This window comes from Oryctolagus cuniculus, chromosome 4 (genome assembly GCF_051225735.1).
Source record: "Oryctolagus cuniculus isolate XC-2025 breed Fujian yellow rabbit chromosome 4, ASM5122573v1, whole genome shotgun sequence".
In the NCBI taxonomy this organism is placed as follows: domain Eukaryota; kingdom Metazoa; phylum Chordata; class Mammalia; order Lagomorpha; family Leporidae; genus Oryctolagus; species Oryctolagus cuniculus.
This window is the reverse complement of record NC_142870.1, coordinates 75649853-75669103: the sequence shown is the minus strand read 5'-3', so window position 1 is coordinate 75669103 and position 19251 is coordinate 75649853. Positions and strand designations below refer to the sequence as shown.

The window sequence follows — 19251 nt, the reverse complement described above, 5'->3', positions numbered from 1 at the left end:
AAAATCTATAATATCTCTTCTGTCAATCCTGAGATTGGTAATTAATGTATTTTCTTTTTTCTCCTGTTCTGTCTAGCTGGAGCTTAATCTATATCACTGTTTCTCCCAAGATCCAGATTTTAGAATATTGATCCCCACTATTGATTTTCTTTTTTTCTATTTCATTGATTTCTGTTTTGATCAGTTACATTCTTTTAATTTAAAAAAATTTTTATTATTTATTTATTTGAAAGAGAGTGACAGAGCGATGGAGGGAAAGAGGGAGATATTTCTTTAGTTCACTCCATAAATGACCACAATAGCCATGGCTGTGCCAGGCTGAAGCCCAGAGCCAGGAACTCCATCCAAGTCTCCTATGTGTGTGGCAGGGATCCAAGTACTTGGCTCATTAGCTCTTGCTTTCTCAGGGGCATTAGCAGGAAGCTTGATGGGAACTGGAGCATCCAAACTTGAATCAGTGCTTCGATTTGGCATGCCAGCATTTCCAGTAGCAGCTTAATTGGCTGTGTCACAATGCAAGTCCCAATCATTATTTTTTCCTTCTATTTTACTTTTTTTTTTTTTTTGACAGGCAGAGTGGACAGTGAGAGAGAGAGACAGAGAGAAAGGTCTTCCTTTTTGCCATTGGTTCACCTTCCAATGGCCGCCACGGCCGGCACGCTGCAGCCGGCACACGGCACTGATCCAATGGCAGGAGCCAGGTACTTATCCTGGTCTCCCATGGGGTGCAGGGCCCAAGCATTTGGGCCATCCTCCACTGCACTCCCGGGCCACAGCAGAGAGCTGGCCTGGAAGAGGGGCAACCTGGACAGAATCCGGCGCCCCGACCAGGACTAGAACCCTGTGTGCCTGGTGCTGCAAGGCGGAGGATTAGCCTAGTGAGCCGCGGCGCCGGCCATCTATTTTACTTTATATTCAATTTATTCTTTCTTTTCTAGTTTTGTAAGGTAAATGTTGAGATCATTGCTTTGAGAATTTTCTTTTGATACAAATATTTAGGGGTACAAAGTTTCCCTTTAGTGCTGCTTTATTGGCATCTACAGATTCTGATACATTGTTTTCATTCTTAAAAACATTCATTCATTCATTCATTCATTTGATAGGCAGAGCAACAAGGTTGGGGGAGAGAAATAGAGGGAGAGAAAGGGAGAGGGGGAGGGAAGGTTATCCCATCTGCTGGTTCACCAGGAACTCCATCAGGGTCTCCCACATGGGCGGCGGCAGGGACTCAAGTGCTTGAGTCATCACTTGCTGCCTCTCAGGTCCAATAGCAGGAATGCTGGCTCAGAAGCAGAGTAGCCAGGACTTGAACCAGGCATTCTGATATGGGACGCAGGAGTCCCAAGTGACAACTTAACCCCTGCACCACAATGCCTGCCCCTGTGTTTTTATTTTGATCAAAATGTTCTTTTTGAATTTCTTCTTAGATCTCTGGATTATTTTGCAGGGTGCTGTCTCTGTTAATTCTTAGAGAACTTCCAAAGATATTTCTATTACTGATTTCTAATGTAATTCCTCTGGAGTCGGAGAATATGCTTTGTGTGACTTGAATTCATCTGCATTTATCGAGTTCCTTTTTCATGACCTAGAAGAATTCTCTGTGTACTTGATAACAATGTGTATTCTACATTGTCAGGTAGAATGTTAGATAAATGTCAGGTCAAGTTGTTAGTAATATTGTTCAAATCTTCAGTATCCTTGTTAACTTTCTTCATACTTTTCAAGCAATTATTAAGAGAGAAATATTAAAATCTCTGACTATGATGATAGATTTGCCTATTTTGTTGCACAGCTCCAACAGTTTTACTTCATATAGAGATGCTGTTTAGGATTGTTATTTCCTTTTTGTGAACTGACACTTTTTTTTTTAAAAGACTTACTTTGTTTATTTGAAAGGCAGAGTTACAGTGAGAGAGAGAGAGAGAGAGAGAGAGAGAGAGAATCTTCAATCACATTCCCCAAATGGCCACAATGTCGGGGTTGAGCCAAGATGAAGCCAGGAGCCAGGAGCTTCATCCAGGTCTCCCATGTAGGAGCAGGGATCTAAGCACTTGAGCCATCCTCCACTGCTTTCCCAGGCACATTAGCAGGGAAGTGGAGCAGCCAGGACTTGAACTAGCACTCATATGGGATGCTGGGCCTCCAGGTGGGGGCTTGACCTGCTATGCCACAACACTGGCCCCAAACTGACACCTTTAACATTATATAATGAACTTCCTTATCCCTGGTAGCATTCTTTGCTCTGAAATTGTCAGATTTTAAAGTAACTAGTCTTGTGTCTTTGAACTAATGTTAACATGATATATGCTTTTCAATCTATCATGTCATCATTATATTTGAAGTGCTCTTTTGTAGGCAGCATATTGTTGAGTCTTGCTTTTTTATCCATCTGATAATCTCTACCTTTTACTCAGTGTGTTTATGCTATTTATGTTAATGTGATTATTAGTATGTTTAGGCGTGAGTAAATCATTTTGTTATTTGTTTTTTTTTTTAACTTTTATTTAATGACTATAAATTTCCAAAGTACAGCTTATGGATTACAATGGCTTCCCCCCCATAACGTCCCTCCCACCCACCACCCTCCCCTCTCCCACTTCCTCTCCCCTTCCATTCACATCAAGATTCATTTTCAATTCTCTTTATATACAGAAGATCAGTTTAGCATACATTAAGTAAAGATTTCAACAGTTTGCTCCCACACAGAAACATAAAGTGAAAAATAATAGATGATTTTTTAAATGATGATGAAATCAGATCAGACCTATTGTCATGTTTAATCCCAGTGAGAGTCAAGTTGGGAATTGATAATTTCTTTTTTTCTTTTTTTACAGAAGATCAGTTTAGTATACATTAAGTAAAGCTTTCAACAGTTTGCACCCCCATAGAAACACAGAGTGAAATATACTGTTTGAGTACTTGTTATAGCATTAAGTCTCAATGTACAGCACGCTAAGGACAGAGATCCTACATGAGGAGTAAGTGCACAGTGACTCCTGTTGTTGACTTTACAAATTGACACTCTTGTTTATGGCCTCAGTAATCTCCCCATGCTCCAGTCATGAGTTTCCAAGGCTATAGAAGCCCCTTGAGTTCTCCGACTCTTATCTTGTTTAGACAAGGTCATAGTCAAAGTGGAGGTTCTCTCCTCCCTTCAGAGAAAGGTACCTCCTTCTTTGAAGACCTGTTCTTTCCACTGGGATCTCACTCACAGAGATCTTTCATTTAGGTTTTTTTTTTTGCCAGAGTGTCTTGGCTTTCCATGCCTGAAATACTCTCATGGGCTTTTCAGCCAGATCCGAATGCCTTTAGGGCTGATTCTGAGGCCAGAGTGCTGTTTAGGACATCCGCCATTCTATGAGTCTGCTGAGTATCTCGCTTCCCATGTTGGATCACTCTCCCCTTTATTTATTCTATCGGTTAGTATTAGCAGGTACTAGACTTGTTTATGTGCTCCCTTTGACTCTTAGTCCTTTCATTATGATCAATTGTGAACTGAAATTGATCACTTGGACTAGTGAGATGGCATTGGTACATGCGACCTTGATGGGATTGAATTGGAGTCCCCTGGTATGTTTCTAACTCTACCATTTGGGGCAAGTCAGCTTGACCAAGTCCCAAATTGTACATCTCTTCCCTCTCTTATTCCCACTCTTATGTTTAACAGGGATCACATTTCAGTTAAATTTCAACACTTAAGAATAACTGTGTATTAATTACAGAATTAAACCAGTCATATTAAGTAGAACAGACAAAAAAAACTACTAAGAGGGATAATGTATTAAGTTGTTCATTAACAGTCAGGGCTATGCTGATCCAGTCACCGTTTCTCATAGTGTCCATTTCACTTCAACAGGTTTCCTTTTTGGTGTTCAGTCAGTTGTCACCAATCAGGGAGAACATATGGTATTTGTCCCTTTGGGACTGGCTTATTTCACTCAGCATGATGTGTTCCAGATTCCTCCATTTTGTTGCAAATGACTGCATTTCATTGTTTCTTACTGCGGTATAGTATTCTAAAGAGTACATATCCCATAATTTCTTTATCCAGTCTACCGTTGATGGGCATTTAGGTTGGTTCCAGGTCTTGGCTATTGTGAATTGTGCTGCAATAAACATTAGGGTGCAGACTGCTTTTTTGTTTGCCAATTTAAATCCCCTTGGGTAAATTCCAAGGAGTGGGATGGCTGGGTCGAACGGTAGGGTTATATTCAGGTTTCTGAGGAATCTCCAGACTGACTTCCATAGTGGCTTGACCAGTTTGCATTCCACCAACAGTGGGTTAGTGTCCCTTTTTCCCCACATCCTCGCCAGCATCTGTTGTTGGTAGATTTCTGTATGTGAGCCATTCTAACTGGGGTAAGGTGAAACCTCATTGTGGTTTTGATTTGCATTTCCCTGATTGCTAGTGACCTTGAACATTTTTTCATGTGCCTGTTGGCCATTTGGATTTCCTCTTTTGAAAAATGTCTATTGAGGTCCTTGGCCCATCTCTTAAGTGGGTTGTTGGTTTTGTTTTTGTGGAGTTTCTTGATCTCTTTGTAGATTCTGGTTATTAACCCTTTATCTGTTGCATACTTTGTAAATATGTTTTCCCATTCTGTCAGTTGCCTCTTCACTCTCCTGACTGTTTCTTTTGCAGTACAGAAACTTCTCAATTTGATACAATCCCAATAGTTGATTTTGGCTTTGACTGCCTGTGCCTCCCGGGTCTTTTCCAGAAATTCTTTGCCTGTGCCAATATCTTGAAGGGTTTCTCCAATGTTCTCTAATAACTTGATGGTGTCAGGTCATAGATTTAGGTCTTTAATCCACGTTTGTCGCTCCCCCTCTTCGTGGAGGAACGACACAAGACCCTGCGCTGTTCTTTCGTCTGCTCGGCCCTCCCCGGGTTTGCTGCTGGTTCTTCCCGGGTTGGCTACTATCCCTTCCACCTCCGTGGAAGGGCAGTTCCCCCTGGCCACATTCCCCACTTCCGCAGGGGAGCGGCACTCCGCCGGCCGGCTCTCTGGGGGGCTGCACAGGCGTTCCCCTTAGATGTTCCTGGTGCATGCCGTCTCTCTCCTCCTTTATAGTCCTCCTCCGCCAATCCTAACTCGGCTGCCCACACGCCGAGTACGCTGCTCTCCAATCAGGAGCAGGTCCTACAGTTTATTGGTTGAACTGGAGGCAGCTGCGTAGAAGCTGTTTTCTCCTCTCCCAGCGCCATATTGTGGGAGAGCAGATGCATAGAATAAGTCTTAATTCCAGTAACTCAGTCTAGTCCGGGTTGCTCCCCACAGATCCCCCTTTCTTTTTATTTTTTAGCGTTGATACGCGCCTGTCTTCGGTGTCCCGCGGCACACACTCTGCTCTACTTGCTAGAGTTGCCACAGGCTCTTACAAGTCCTATCAATCAGGCAAACCAAATCCGGGTCCTCTCTTCGCCATGTTGTGAGGAGGTTTTTAGGCACTGATGCATGCCTGTGTTCGGTGCCCTGCAGCGCATGCTCTACTCTGCTAGAACTGCCTGCAGGTGCTTACAAAACCTATCAGGCAAACCGAATCCAAGCCTTCTCAGCGCCATATTGTGGGGAAGACTTATTAGTGTTGGTTCGTGCCTATCTTCGGTGACCTGCAGCTCATACTCTGGTCGAGCTGCTTGCTGGTGCTTACCGCCTTAATTAGGCAGACCGAATCCAAGCTTTCTAATTGCAGTATTGTGGGGAGGCCTTACTGATGTTAATTCGTGCCTGTCTTCGGTGACCTGCGGCGCATAAGCTGCTAGCCGCCCAGGTGCTCATCGCCTCACTTAATCAGGCAGACCGAATCCAAGCTCTCACATTGCAGTGTTGTAGGGAGGCCTTTCTATTTCTCTATTTCTCTATCTCCGGGCATTCCTATTTCTCCCATTTTACTTCTATCTTCCAGCATTCCTATTTCTCTTTTACTTCTAAACTTCTGTTTCTCTTATCCCTGCGGCTTCCCGGTGCCTCGCCCTGCCGGCGGCTTCACAGCTCTGCGCGGCTTCCCGGCGCCTCGCGCCGCCGGCGGGTTCCCGGCTCTGCGCGCACGCTCCGCGGTCTCCATGCACTTCGCGCCCGCACCACGGCCTCGCGCCAGCCCTGCGTTCTCTATCTATTCACGCCCCGTGCTCTCTCTGCACGCGGCGGCTTCCGCGAATGTTTCCGCCACCACCGGCATTCAGTCCAAGTTCCCCGGACTAACCTGGCGAATTTCAACCTGGCGGCCCACATCTCTGCCTCTGGTTCCAGATCTTCGCCTCTTGCTCCCCGGGGTGACTTGAAGAATTCCAAGGCGGCTTATATCTCCGCCTCGGCCTGCACTCGCGGCTTCATCCTCCCTAACGTTTTTCTCTACCCGGTATGTTTCCTTAAGTTTTCTTCCAACAATATTCCTCTCATTTCTCCTGGCTACTCCCCACAGTCCGTATCCGAGTCCAAGCCTCCTCCAGGTTTCACTTTCGCTTTCAATCTCCTAGCTTCCCCGCCATAGTCCGCATCCGAGTCTATGAAAGCTTTCACTTTCGCTTTCAATCCTAACTTCTTTCCCACAGTCCGTATCCAAGTCTATGCCTAGGCTTTCAATAGCTTCTTCCGGCACCTTTCTCGTCCGGCTTTCCCCTAGGCTCTTCGCTAGTCTCTCTCTCCGGTATTTTCCTGCTTCTTCCCGTTTCTTCCCTCCTAAGTTTCCTATCCGAGTCACGGCACCATTATGTCGCTCCCCCTCTTCGTGGAGGAACGACACAAGACCCTGCGCTGTTCTTTCGTCTGCTCGGCCCTCCCCGGGTTTGCTGCTGGTTCTTCCCGGGTTGGCTACTATCCCTTCCACCTCCGTGGAAGGGCAGTTCCCCCTGGCCACATTCCCCACTTCCGCAGGGGAGCGGCACTCCGCCGGCCGGCTCTCTGGGGGGCTGCACAGGCGTTCCCCTTAGATGTTCCTGGTGCATGCCGTCTCTCTCCTCCTTTATAGTCCTCCTCCGCCAATCCTAACTCGGCTGCCCACACGCCGAGTACGCTGCTCTCCAATCAGGAGCAGGTCCTACAGTTTATTGGTTGAACTGGAGGCAGCTGCGTAGAAGCTGTTTTCTCCTCTCCCAGCGCCATATTGTGGGAGAGCAGATGCATAGAATAAGTCTTAATTCCAGTAACTCAGTCTAGTCCGGGTTGCTCCCCACAGATCCCCCTTTCTTTTTATTTTTTAGCGTTGATACGCGCCTGTCTTCGGTGTCCCGCGGCACACACTCTGCTCTACTTGCTAGAGTTGCCACAGCTTCAGCACTTCTATCGGTTCCCCAGCCTCGCGCATTTTCCGTCCCACCTGCCTCCACTGCTGTGGAAACCAGGGGGACGTCTCTACGATTGCTCTTACGAATGCATGAATTTTCCTCCCCCCTCGTTTCCCTTGCTTAGAGGAAAAGCTGCGACGAGGTGGGGAGTAGGAAGAGAGAGAGAGAGAAACCATATTTAGCCCATAGATGATCTTTAGGGAGAAACAGAGGATGGTGCCCAGGAGGAGGAAGAGGTAGCCAGTGGGCAAAGAGTAGCCAAAGAACTCCATTGTCTGTACCGTCTGTGACATGTTGGAGCAGTGAGCGTAATGGAAGACCGAGTCTCCCAGACGTTCCCAGTTAATACCTCCTTCCTAGCTTCTAATTTTCTTCCCCCGCGGCTTTTTTCCTAGGTTCTGACTAGCTTTTCACCGGCACTCTTTCCGTCCGGCCTTCCCCTAGGCTCTTTGCTAGTCTCTCTCTCCAGTAATTTCCCACTTCTTCCCGGTCTTTCCCTCCTAGGTTTCCTATCCGAGTCACGGCACCACTTGCTGCTCCTCCGCACGCGGAGGAGCCGCACCGGACCGGGCGCTTGTTGTTCCCTTTTTTTACAAGTCCTTTCTATAGTAAAGTAAGAATAAGTAAACAGCAAACTCCCAAAGCAAGAATGAGTAGAGAGAAATGAGAAAGAACGAAGTAACGAACTTCCCCGCAAACTCTCCAACGCACTCTCCAACCAACCCACACCACCATGCCGTCTCTCTCCTCCTATATAGTCCTCTCCACCAATCCCAACTCGGCTGCCCACACGCCGAGCACGCCGCTCTCCTCCAATCAGGAGCAGCTCCTGCAGCTTGTCAAGTTGGTGAGAGGCAGCTGGGTAGAAGCTGTTTACTTCTCTCCCAGCGCCATATTGTGGGAGAGCAGATGCATAGAATAAATCTTAATTCCAGTAACAGTATAGTCCGAATTGCTCCCCACACACGTTGAGTGGATTTTTGTGTAAGGTGTAAGGTAGGGGTCTTGCTTCATGCTTCTGCACGTGGAAATCCAATTTTCCCAGCACCATTTATTGAATAGACTGTCCTTGCTCCAGGAATTGGTTTTAGATCCTTGATCAAATATAAGTTGGCTGTAGATGTTTGGGTTGATTTCTGGTGTTTCAATTCTGTTCCATTGGTCTATCCATCTGTTTCTGTACCAGTACCATGCTGTTTTGATTACAACTGCTCTGTAGTACATCCTGAAATCTGGTATTGTGATGCCTCCGGTTTTGTTTTTGTTGTACAAGATTGCTTTAGCTATTCGAGGTCTCTTGTGCCTCCATATGAATTTCAGCATCATTTTTTCTAGATCTGAGAAGAATGTCTTTGGTATCTTGATTGGGATTGCATTGAATCTATAAATTGCTTTTGGGAGAATGGACATTTTGATGATGTTGATTCTTCCAATCCATGAGCATGGAAGATTTTTCCATTTGTTGGTATCCTCTTCTATTTCTTTCTTTAAGATTTTGTAATTCTCATCATAGAGATCTTTAACGTCCTTGGTTAAGTTTATTCCAAGGTATTTGATTGTTTTTGTAGCTATTGTGAATGGGATTGATCTTAGCAGTTCTTTCTCAGCCATGGCATTGCTTGTGTATACAAAGGCTGTTGATTTTTGTGCATTGATTTTATATCCTGCCACTTTGCCAAACTCCTCTATGAGTTCCAATAGTCTCTTAGTAGAGTTCTTTGGATCCCCTAAGTAAAGAATCATATCGTCTGCAAAGAGGGATAGTTTGACTTCTTCCTTCTCAATTTGTATCCCTTCCATTTCTTTTTCTTGCCTAATGGCTCTGGCTAAAACTTCCAGAACTATGTTAAATAGAAATGGTGAGAGTGGGCATCCCTGTCTGGTGCCAGATCTCAGTGGAAATGCTTCCAACTTTTCCCCATTCAATAGGATGCTGGCTGTGGGCTTTTCATACATTGCTTTGATTATATTGAGGAATGTTCCTTCTATACCCAATTTGCTTAGAGTTTTCATCATGAAAGGGTGTTGAATCTTATCGAATGCTTTCTCTGCATCTATTGAAATAATCATATGGTTTTTCTTCTGCAGTCTGTTAATGTGGTGAATCACATTGATTGATTTGCAAATGTTGAACCATCCCTGCATACCAGGGATAAATCCCACTTGGTCTGGGTGGATGATTTTCCTGATGTGTTGTTGTATTCTATTGGCGAGAATTTTATTGAGGATTTTTGCGTCTATCTTCATCAGGGATATTGGTCTATAATTTTCTTTCAATGCTGCATCTTTCTCTGGCTTAGGGATTAAAGTGATGCTGGTTTCATAGAAAGAATTTGGGAGGATTCCATCTTTTTCGATTGTTCTGAATAGTTTGAGAAGAATTGGAGTTAGTTCTTCTTTAAATGTCTGGTAGAATTCAGCAGTGAATCCATCTGGTCCTGGGCTTTTCTTTGTTGGGAGGGCCTTTATTACGGTTTCAATTTCTGTTTCAGTTATGGGTCTATTTAGGTTTTCGATGTCTTCATGGTTCAATTTAGGTAGATTGCATGGGTCCAGGAATCTATCCATTTCTGATAGATTTTCTTGTTTGTTGGCACACAAGTCCTTGTAGTAATTTCTTATGATTCTTTTTATTTCTGTGGTCTCTGTTGTTATGTTTCCTTTTTCATCTCTGATTTTATTGATTTGGGTCTTTTCTCTTCTTTTTTAGTTAGTTGGGCCAATGGGGTGTCAATTTTGTTTATTTTTTCAAAAAACCAGCTCTTCGCTTGGCTGATTTTTTGTAATGTTTTTCTTGATTCAATCCTGTTAATTTCTTCTCTGATTTTAATTATTTCTCTTCTCCTACTAGATTTGGGTCTGGTTTGCTGCAGTTTTTCTAGGTCCTTGAGATGCGCTGAAAGCTCATTTATTTGGTGTCTTTCCAATTTCTTGATATAGGCCCCTATTGCTATAAACTTGCCTCTCAATACTGCTTTTGCCGTATCCCATAAGTTTTGATATGTTGTGTTGTTATCCTCATTTACTTCCCGAAAGTTTCTGATTTCTCTTTTGATTTCTTGAATGACCCAGTGTTCATTCAGGAGCATGTTGTTCAGTCTCCATGTGTTTGCATACTTTCTGGGGTTTCCTGAGTTGCTGATTTCCAGCTTCATTCCACTGTGGTCTGAGAAGCTGCATGGTATGATTCTAATTCTTTTAAATTTGCTGAGACTTGCTTTATGACCTAGTATGCGATCAATCCTAGAGAAGGTTCCATGCACTGCTGAGAAGAATGTAAAGTCTTTAGATGTAGGATTGAAAGTTCTGTAGATATCTGTTAGATCCATTTGGGCAATAGTGTCGATTAAATCTGCTGTTTCCTTGTTGATCTTCTGTCTGGATGATCTATCTATTTCTGAGAGCGGAGTATAGAAGTCCCCCAGTACTATTGTATTGGAATCTAAGTCTCCCTTTAAGTCCCTTAACATATCTTTTAAATAGACCAGTGCCCTGTAATTAGGTGCATATACATTGATAATTGTTATATCTTCCTGTTGAATTGAACCCTTAATCATTATATAGTGCCCCTCTTTGTCTCTCTTAACAGTTTTTGTATTAAAGTTTATTTTGTCTGATATTAATATGCCTTCACCTGCTTTTTTTTTGGTTTTTGTTGGCATGGAATATCTTTTCCAACCTTTCACTTTCAGACTGCATGCATCTTTGTTAGAGAGATGTGTTTCTTGTAGGCAACAAATAGTTGGGTGTTGTTCCTTAAGACAGTCAGCCAGTCTGTGTCTTTTAACTGGACAGTTCAGGCCATTCACGTTTAATGTGACTATTGATACACAGTGACTTTGCCCTGCCATTTTCCCGGAGATATTTTCTAGTATATGCTTTGAGCTTCCCATGCTCTTTTACTGGTAGGTGTTCTTCCTTTCCCTTCTTTCATATTGATGGCCGTGTTTCTGTGTTTCTGAGTGTAGCACATCTTTAAGTATCTTTTGCAGGGCCGGACGAGTGGCCACAAAGTCTTTCAATTTCTGTTTGCTATGAAAGGTCTTTATTTCACCTTCATTCACAAATGAGAGCTTAGCAGGATATAATATTCAGGGCTGGCAATTTTTCTCTCTTAGCACCTGTGCTATGTCTCGCCATTCCCTCCTAGCCTGTAGTGTTTCTGATGAGAAGTCTGCTGTGAGTCTGATTGGAGATCCTCTGAGAGTAATCTGACGTTTCTCCCTTGCACATTTTAGGATCTTTTCTTTATGTTTCACTGTGGTGAGTTTAATTACAACGTGTCGTGGTGAGGATCTCTTTTGGTCATGTTTACTGGGGGTTCTATGAGCTTCCTGTACTAGGATGTCTCTGTCCTTCTCCAGACCCGGAAAGTTCTCTGCTAGTATCTCACTAAAAAGGCCTTCTAATCCTTTCTCTCTCTCCATGCCTTCAGGAACTCCTAATAGTATCCTGTAGATTCCCAACAATATTTTTTAGATTTCTAATTTCCTCTTCTTTTCTTTGGTTTGACTGTATCCTTTCCTGTTCTCTGTCTTCTAAGTCTGATATTCTCTCTTCTGCTTCACCCATTCTGTTTTTAAGGCTCTCTAATGTGTTTGTCATTTGATCTATTGAGCTCTTCATTTCATTTTGATTTCTCTTCACTATCACACTTTCCTGCTCTACTAGTTTCTGCGTTTCATTTTGATTCTTCCTTAAAATTTCATTTTCACGAGAGAGATTCTCAATCCTGTCCGATAAGGATTTCTGTAGTTCAAGGATTTGCTTTTGAAAACTTCTAAATGTTCTTATCATAAATTTTTTGAAATCCGTATCTTGCATTTCTTCTATCTCATCATCTTCATAATCTCGGTGTTTTGTTTATTTGGAGGCATCATAATGTCATCGTTGATCTTGTTCCCTCGATATCTGTGTTTATTGCTTGGCATGGTTAATTCTGTTTCCCTCACTGTGAGTTTTTTTTTTTTATTATTATTATACTATATCCGTGTTAAGTGTACTGCCTGCTGATGGAGGAGCCTTGAAGGCTTGAGATGGGTGTGGCCTGAGAGCTCTGCTTGGTTCTTCAGGGTTACAGGTGTGCAAAGGTGACACCCTCAGGTTATGCGTGGTAAATCTCTCTTTATTTATTTATTTGTTCATTTATTTATTTTATTTTATTTTTTGTTCAGGAGGTAAGTAATACTGCAAGGCTGAGCAGAATGGATGGTATTTAGCTTTGCTGGCTTCTACCCAAAGAGTCCTGCGGACTCCCACTGGGTTGCCTAGGCTACTGAATTGTAGTCTTAACTCTCCCCTTTTATTATGTATATCCCAGCTCTTTGTCTCTTGCTTGTCTTTGCAAGGTTGGCGGAGAGTGGAACTTGTCTGTACCAGTATGCCCCCACCTTTTTTTTTTTTTTTAAATTTATTTATTTATTTATTTTCCTTCTCTCCTGTAGTCTGTTGGACTTTCCCGCTTCAAAACCCGCGTCCCTCTAAAACTCTGTCCACCGTTTCCCCGCCAATGTCTCCGGTTACTAAGCTCACCTCCGCTTCCAGCGCTGATGTGTGGACTGGGAGCCCTGAGCGTCTCTCCTCTCCCCGCTGGTTTCTTTGTCACATAGACTCCCCTTCCTGCACTGGTGCTCAGACTCTCCATTTTGTTATTTGTTTTCTATTGGCTCCATCCTGTGTTTGTTCCTCTTTATCTATTTTTCTATCTTCTTTTGGATTAATCAAATTTTTAGATTTCATTTTACCTCTTTTGTTGCCATAATAATTATAATTACTTATTTAATTTTAAGTGCTTGCTTAAGAGTTTATGGTGTGTATATTTAACTACCATAGTATACCTTAAAGTGATATTATACCTATATATAAGAACCTTCCCACATGTATAAGAACCTTATAGTAGTATACTTGTATTCCTGTCCTTCTGACCTATGTTACTGTTGTCATGCACCTTGCTTTTAATTAATTTAATTAATTTATTTAATTTATTCAATTTGGGCCTTTCTTTATACCTTCCATGTCCCTTACTTTTTGACTATATGAAGTACAGTTATAGTAACTGTCTTAATGTCCTTTGTTAATTCTTAGACTATGTCAATTTGGAGTTGTTGCCAATTGCTTGTTATCCTCACTATTGATTATGCTTTCTTGCCTCTTTATACTATCTTTGGATCCAGACATTGTGAATTGTACCTTGTTTGACATTGGGATATTTTTGCATTTCTATAAACTTTTTTGAGCTTTGTTCTAAGAAATACTTAGTTACCTGGATACAACTCAATACTTTGAGATCTTGTTTTTATAATGTTAGGAAGGTCTGGAACAGTGCTTTGTGTAGAACTCATTCTTTTCCACCACTGTGGCAAAATCATCTCTAGTATTCCACCCAGTGCCTTGTGAATTATGAGTTTTTCCATTCTGGTTTATGGAAGCAGGCACTATTCCCAGTCCGGTGTGAGTGATAGGAATTGTTCCCTCTAATCCTTACAGATGTTTTCTTCCTTACACGCATGTGCTGATCATGAATACTTGAGGGGAACTCTGCAGATCGTCCAGGCTTCTGTCGGTGTGCATCTGTCTTCCCTCTGGTATTCTGTCCTGTGAACTGTAGCTGCCCTTGTCTCTTGGGCTCTAGGGTCTGTCTCCTCAAGGCAGGGAGTCTGTCTAGGTCTGTCTCAGATTTTCCTCTCTCTGCTATGGCTTGGAAACTCCTTCAAGGTAATACTCAGGGCTCGCCTTTTTTTATTTCCAGTCTCAGAGATCACTGTCTTTTGTTGTCTGATACTGAGTGGCTTGGACAGTTTTATACATTTTGTCTATTTTTTAGATGCTTTGCATGGGATGGTTAATCCAGTTCCTGTTAATTCATCATGGCTGGAAGAGGAAATACAGTCATTACCTTTTCATCTTTGAGATTTAGTTCTTTGTTTTTATTTCAACTTCTTATTTTGAAAAATTTGAATCCTTTGAAAATTATAAAAGTTACTCAGTGAACACCTGTATATACTTCATCTAGATTCATGAATTGTTAATATTTTGCTGTATTTTATGCTCTGTCTTACACACACACACACACACACACACACTCACACACATTAGCTGAACTATTCTAGAGTGAGTTACAGACATTATGACAGTTGATCATTAAATAACCTTTAAGAACAAAGTCATTTTTGTATATAACCATAATACAATGGTCACATTTAGGAAATTAGAATGTTATCTAATGTATTAGTGGTTTGAATGGAACTCTTTGACCTTCTCTATCAACCTAGCTGGTAGCTTCTGTCCCCAGCAAAAAACAAGAGCCCCAGTGGGGGATTTACCTACAAGGGTCACTTTGGGGTGGCCCCACTTCCAGGGTGGTTTATGGCACAGCTTCAAAGACACAAATGCTATGTGAAAGTTTAAGAATTTTTCATACCCACAGACCCTGAAAGTGCACTGGCTGGAGTCTGTATGAATGGAAATCAGAGTGTAGGAAAGGACAGAGACAGAGCGACCCTTGGGTCAATGCCTTTACTGGGACTAGGGCATTATCCAAATAGGTTTCCCCTGGAGAGTTTCTATCAATGAGTTTAAGATAAGCAGGCAGGAGTTGCAGGAGATTACACAGTGATTGAGAGATAGTCACTATTGTGTACCTATCCAGTGCATGCCAAGTGTGACAGGAGGTGCAGATGAATCGCTTGTAGCTAATTGTCCCCTTATGAAGTGGAGAGAGCAGTCACATAAGGCAGATACATGCATTGGCTGCAGTCAGGAGCTGGGAGGAGGTGCAGAACTGGAAACTATGTCGAGGGTGACAGAGCCTTGCCTCTGCTGTGGGAAAGCCCAACTTATACTTAGAATGAATCTTGAAGCAACAAAAGATTATATGCATTCACTATAATGGTCCGCTTTGATTATCTGTTGCTGTGTAGCAAATGATTCCAAACCTTGGAGACTTAAAAGAGTAATGTGCTATTCCTGTAACTCATGGTTCTGTGGAATTCTGATATGGCACAGTGGGGAAGGCTCATCATCCCTGTTCCGTGATATCTGGAGACTAAACTGGGGTGACTCTAAGTGGCTGTGGTTGGAATGGGTGGGGGTGGCTGGACATGTCTCTTTCTTCTACATGGCTTCTCCACATAGCTATGTTGGGCTTCCCCACAGCATGGCAGACTGAGAATAGTCCGATGGCTCAAGGTTCCAAGTATGGGGGAGATTCTAGAGATAATTGATGATACGAATTGACACTACCTGTGAGGTGATGCTCTGAGGATGATACATCACATTTATCATATCCCTGCCCAAAATGCATAATTGGAATTTAATCAAGAGAAACAATCATAGAAGTCCAAATTAAAGAACATCCTATGAAACAACTGGCTTATCAATTTCAAAAAGGTCAATGTCAGGGCTGGCATTGTGGCATAGCTGTTAAAGCAGCTGTCTGCAATGCCAGGATCCCAAATGGGCACTGGTTTGTGCCCTGGCTCCTCCTCCTCCTCCTCCTCCTCTTCCTCCTCCTCCTCCTCTTCTTCTTCTTTTTTGAAAAATTTAGTTATTTATTTGAAAGGCAGTTACAGAGAGGAAGAGAGAGAGAGAGAGAGAGAGAGAGAGAAAGTCTTCCATCCACTGGTTCACTCCCCAGATGGCTGCAACAGCCGGAGCTGCACTGATCCAAAGCCAGGAGCCTGGAGTTTCTTCCGGGTCTCCCATGTGGGTGCAAGGATAAGAGAGCTGGATCAGAAGTGGAGCAGCTGGGACTAGAACCAGCTCCCACATGGGATGCCAGCACCGCAGGTGGCGGCTTCACCCTTTATGCCATAGCCCTGGCTCCTGGCTGCTCTACTTCAAGCCCAACACCCTGCTAATGTGCCTGGGAAAGCAGCAGAAGATGGCCCAAGTTTTTGGGTCCTTGCCACTCACATGGGAGATCCCAGTGAAGCTCCTGGCTCAGCCTGGCTGAGCCCTGGCCTTATGGGCTACCTGGGGCATGAAGCACCAGATAGCAGATTTTGTACCCTCCCTTCCCCCTCCACCCCGTAACTCTGACTTTCAAATAAATGATTTTTAAAAATTATGACAAAAAGGTCATTTTCATGAAAGCCAAGGAAAGATGACTGACTGCTTTCAGATTGAAGGAGACTGTGCTAGGGTGCTTGGGTTGTTATGACCAAGTGCCACATACTTGGTAGCTATGCCATTTCTGATCACACCCTGTGAGAGACAATTTCTGCCCTATCTTCCCAATATACTCTATTTGGCAAAGCAGACACAGTCCAGCCCATATTTAAAGGGAAGGGGGAGATGAGAGGGAAGTCAAAGAATTTGAGTTTCTTTAATCTACCACACTATATATATTCATTTCCATTTGTCTCAGTAATACTTTGTAACTTCTTTCTAGTCCAGGGCCACACATTGAATTTAGATGCCAAATCTTCTTAGTCTCTTTTAATCTGGAACTGCTTTTCACCTTTCCATGTGTTTTGAGACATTGACGTTTTTGAAGCATACAAGCTATTTGTTTCATAGAATGTTTCTTGATTTGGGCTTGTCTGTGCCCTCTTGATTGAATTCCAGCCATGCATTTTTGGTAGGAATACAATAAAAATAATATTATGTATTCAAATCATATTAGCTCCTATGTGATATCAAGTTCTACCACTGGTGGATTAGTTTTAGTGCTTTGTTAAAGTGGTATCTGCCAGTTTTCTCAGTGTAAAGGTACACTTTCCCCTTCATAATTGATGAGTAGTTTCTGTGTATATTTTTGTTCTTTTCTTTATAATTTTCAAATAAAACTCTTTATTCCAATATCTGTTGTCTGTTAAATTTATTCTGAAGCTGATTCCATACTTTGAGTCCCTATATAGCAGACCAGGACTGAACTTAGCACATAAACAAACTGCAACTTAACTTAGGAGGATATATTTTATATCAGGTATCTGGGCCTCAGCCAATCACAAAAAACTGTCAGCCAATCACAAGCTGCCCACTGATCAGACCATGTACAAATAAGGCATATTCCTAGTTGTAACCAATAAAACTTCTTCTGTAATTTACTTCCATGCTCTGTCTATAAATATTCACTGCCTACCTTGAAGAGTGGAGCTCTCTGGGACCTCTTCTTGGTTTTGAGAGATGCCTGCCTCACTCATGAATTGTTCCTTGTTCCAATAAGCTGCTATATTCAACTTGTTGAAAATTTTTCTATTTTAACAGATTTGGTGTCATAGTGACATATGAAGAAGACCCTCTGACTACCTCCAGGAGCAACAAGCGAACAAGTCTAAGTACTCTTCTGAGCCTCTTGTGCCCATGATTAGTAGATACATTGAGGAATTGCTGTGAGTAAGTCCCTTTCAGAAGAAAGTTCCAATTCCCCAGATTGGGTTTGGAAGTCAGACTGGGTCCAACTTTAGATTAGATTCAAGAGAAACTGGACTGAATTCAATAAAAGACCCATGGTTGGTGAGGGCACCAGAAGGTGGGGAATAATGAATGCGTCTGAATCTAAGGAGTCTGGGATTCCTCCATCTCCAAACCTGTGCTTTTCTAGAGAAATGAGTGAATCTTGCCAAAAATAATGTAGAATTTTGCTGGCCGCAGTGGGAAAATTTCCACCTAGATAAACTTATGAGATTCTCCACCTGCAAAGTGCAACAGGAAAAAAAAAGAATCTGAAATTCCTCAGAAATAATGGAATGTATTTTTGATTGTCATACAAAAACTCCTAAAAGACTAAATGAAATAAAAATCTCTCTTAAAAAAATGCCTTTCTATTATAATTTTTAGCAAAAGTAAATGAAAAGAAGCTAATTGATGAGAAAAAAAAATTGTACATTTTTGGCTTAATTCTGTACTTTCTCTCTACCTTTCCACTTATTCTCCTTGATGTACTCTGAATTTACTTACCTTTTTACTTGGTTAACCACCCAAAGACAACTGAAATCTGGACGAAGTTTATGAGGCCATAAACTTAAGTTCTCTGATCAGCTAGATCTGCTTCTTTAGCCACCTTTATGCTTTGTCCAACATCTTGAGTTATGAGTAATATTTTAAGAATAATTTTGATTTATATTTTATGTTCCACAAGAGTTTTATGTGTTTTTATGAGCATATAATGATTGTATGTATCTAAATGGTACAGTGTGATATTTATACTGCACGTACTGATCAAATCATGGCAATTATTTTCATCTTCTAAACATTTCTTTCTTTCTAAAAAAGGATTTATTTTATTTATTTGAAAGACAGAGTTACACTGAGAGGTGGAGCCAGAGAGAGAGGTCTTCCATCCACTTGTTCACTCCCCAAATGACCACAATGGCCAGAGCTGAGCTGATCTGAAGCCAGGAGCTTTTTCCAGGTCTGGGGCCATCTTCCACTGCTTTCCCAGGCCACAGCAGAGAGCTAGATTGGGAGTGGAGCATCTGAGAGATAGATCGGAAGTGGAGCAGCTGGGACTCGAACTGGTGCCCATCTGGGATGCTGGGGCTGCAGGATGGGGCTTTAAGCTGCTGCACCACAGCGCAGGCCCCCTAAATATTTCTTTTTGTTTGGAGACTTTGACCTCATCTCCTTTAGTTCTCCTTTAGTTCTTCATAAAATAAACAGGTTATTGGGACCTATTGGCGCTCACTTTGCTGTGGAATACCAGGACTCCTTCCTTCTACCTAATTATGTTTTGGTACTCATTATCCAACCCCCTTCTGTCCACCCCTCCCCACCAACCTTCCAATCTCAAGTGATCACCAAATCACTCTCATGTCAGCTTTTGTTTTTTTTGGAGGAAGCTTTCATATATATGAGAGAACATGCAGCATTTGCCTTTTTTTACAGCTGAAAAACATTCCATTGTATGTTTACCTTTTAATTGGGTAATCTTGTCCATGTACATAGAAGGTTATTATTGATAAGTATGGACATAGTTCCATCATTGAACATTTTTATCTTTTTAAGGGGCCGGTGCTGTG

At 42.4% G+C, this 19251-nt stretch overlaps 1 protein-coding gene across 4 annotated transcripts in view; it reads left to right on the top strand.

The window, feature by feature from the left end:
* The window catches only part of B4GALT4 (beta-1,4-galactosyltransferase 4), an 87047-nt gene that overhangs the window by 18857 nt on the left and 48939 nt on the right, over window positions 1-19251 (top strand). For 2 of the 4 annotated variants that reach the window (XR_016233110.1, XM_051819009.3), the window contains exon 2: window positions 17498-17622. The gene's annotated coding sequence lies outside the window, so the exon portion shown is untranslated. Of the gene's footprint in view, window positions 1-17497; window positions 17627-19251 lie in introns of all 4 variants that reach the window. The other 2 variants (XM_089331737.1, XM_051819008.3) reach the window with 1 other exon arrangement.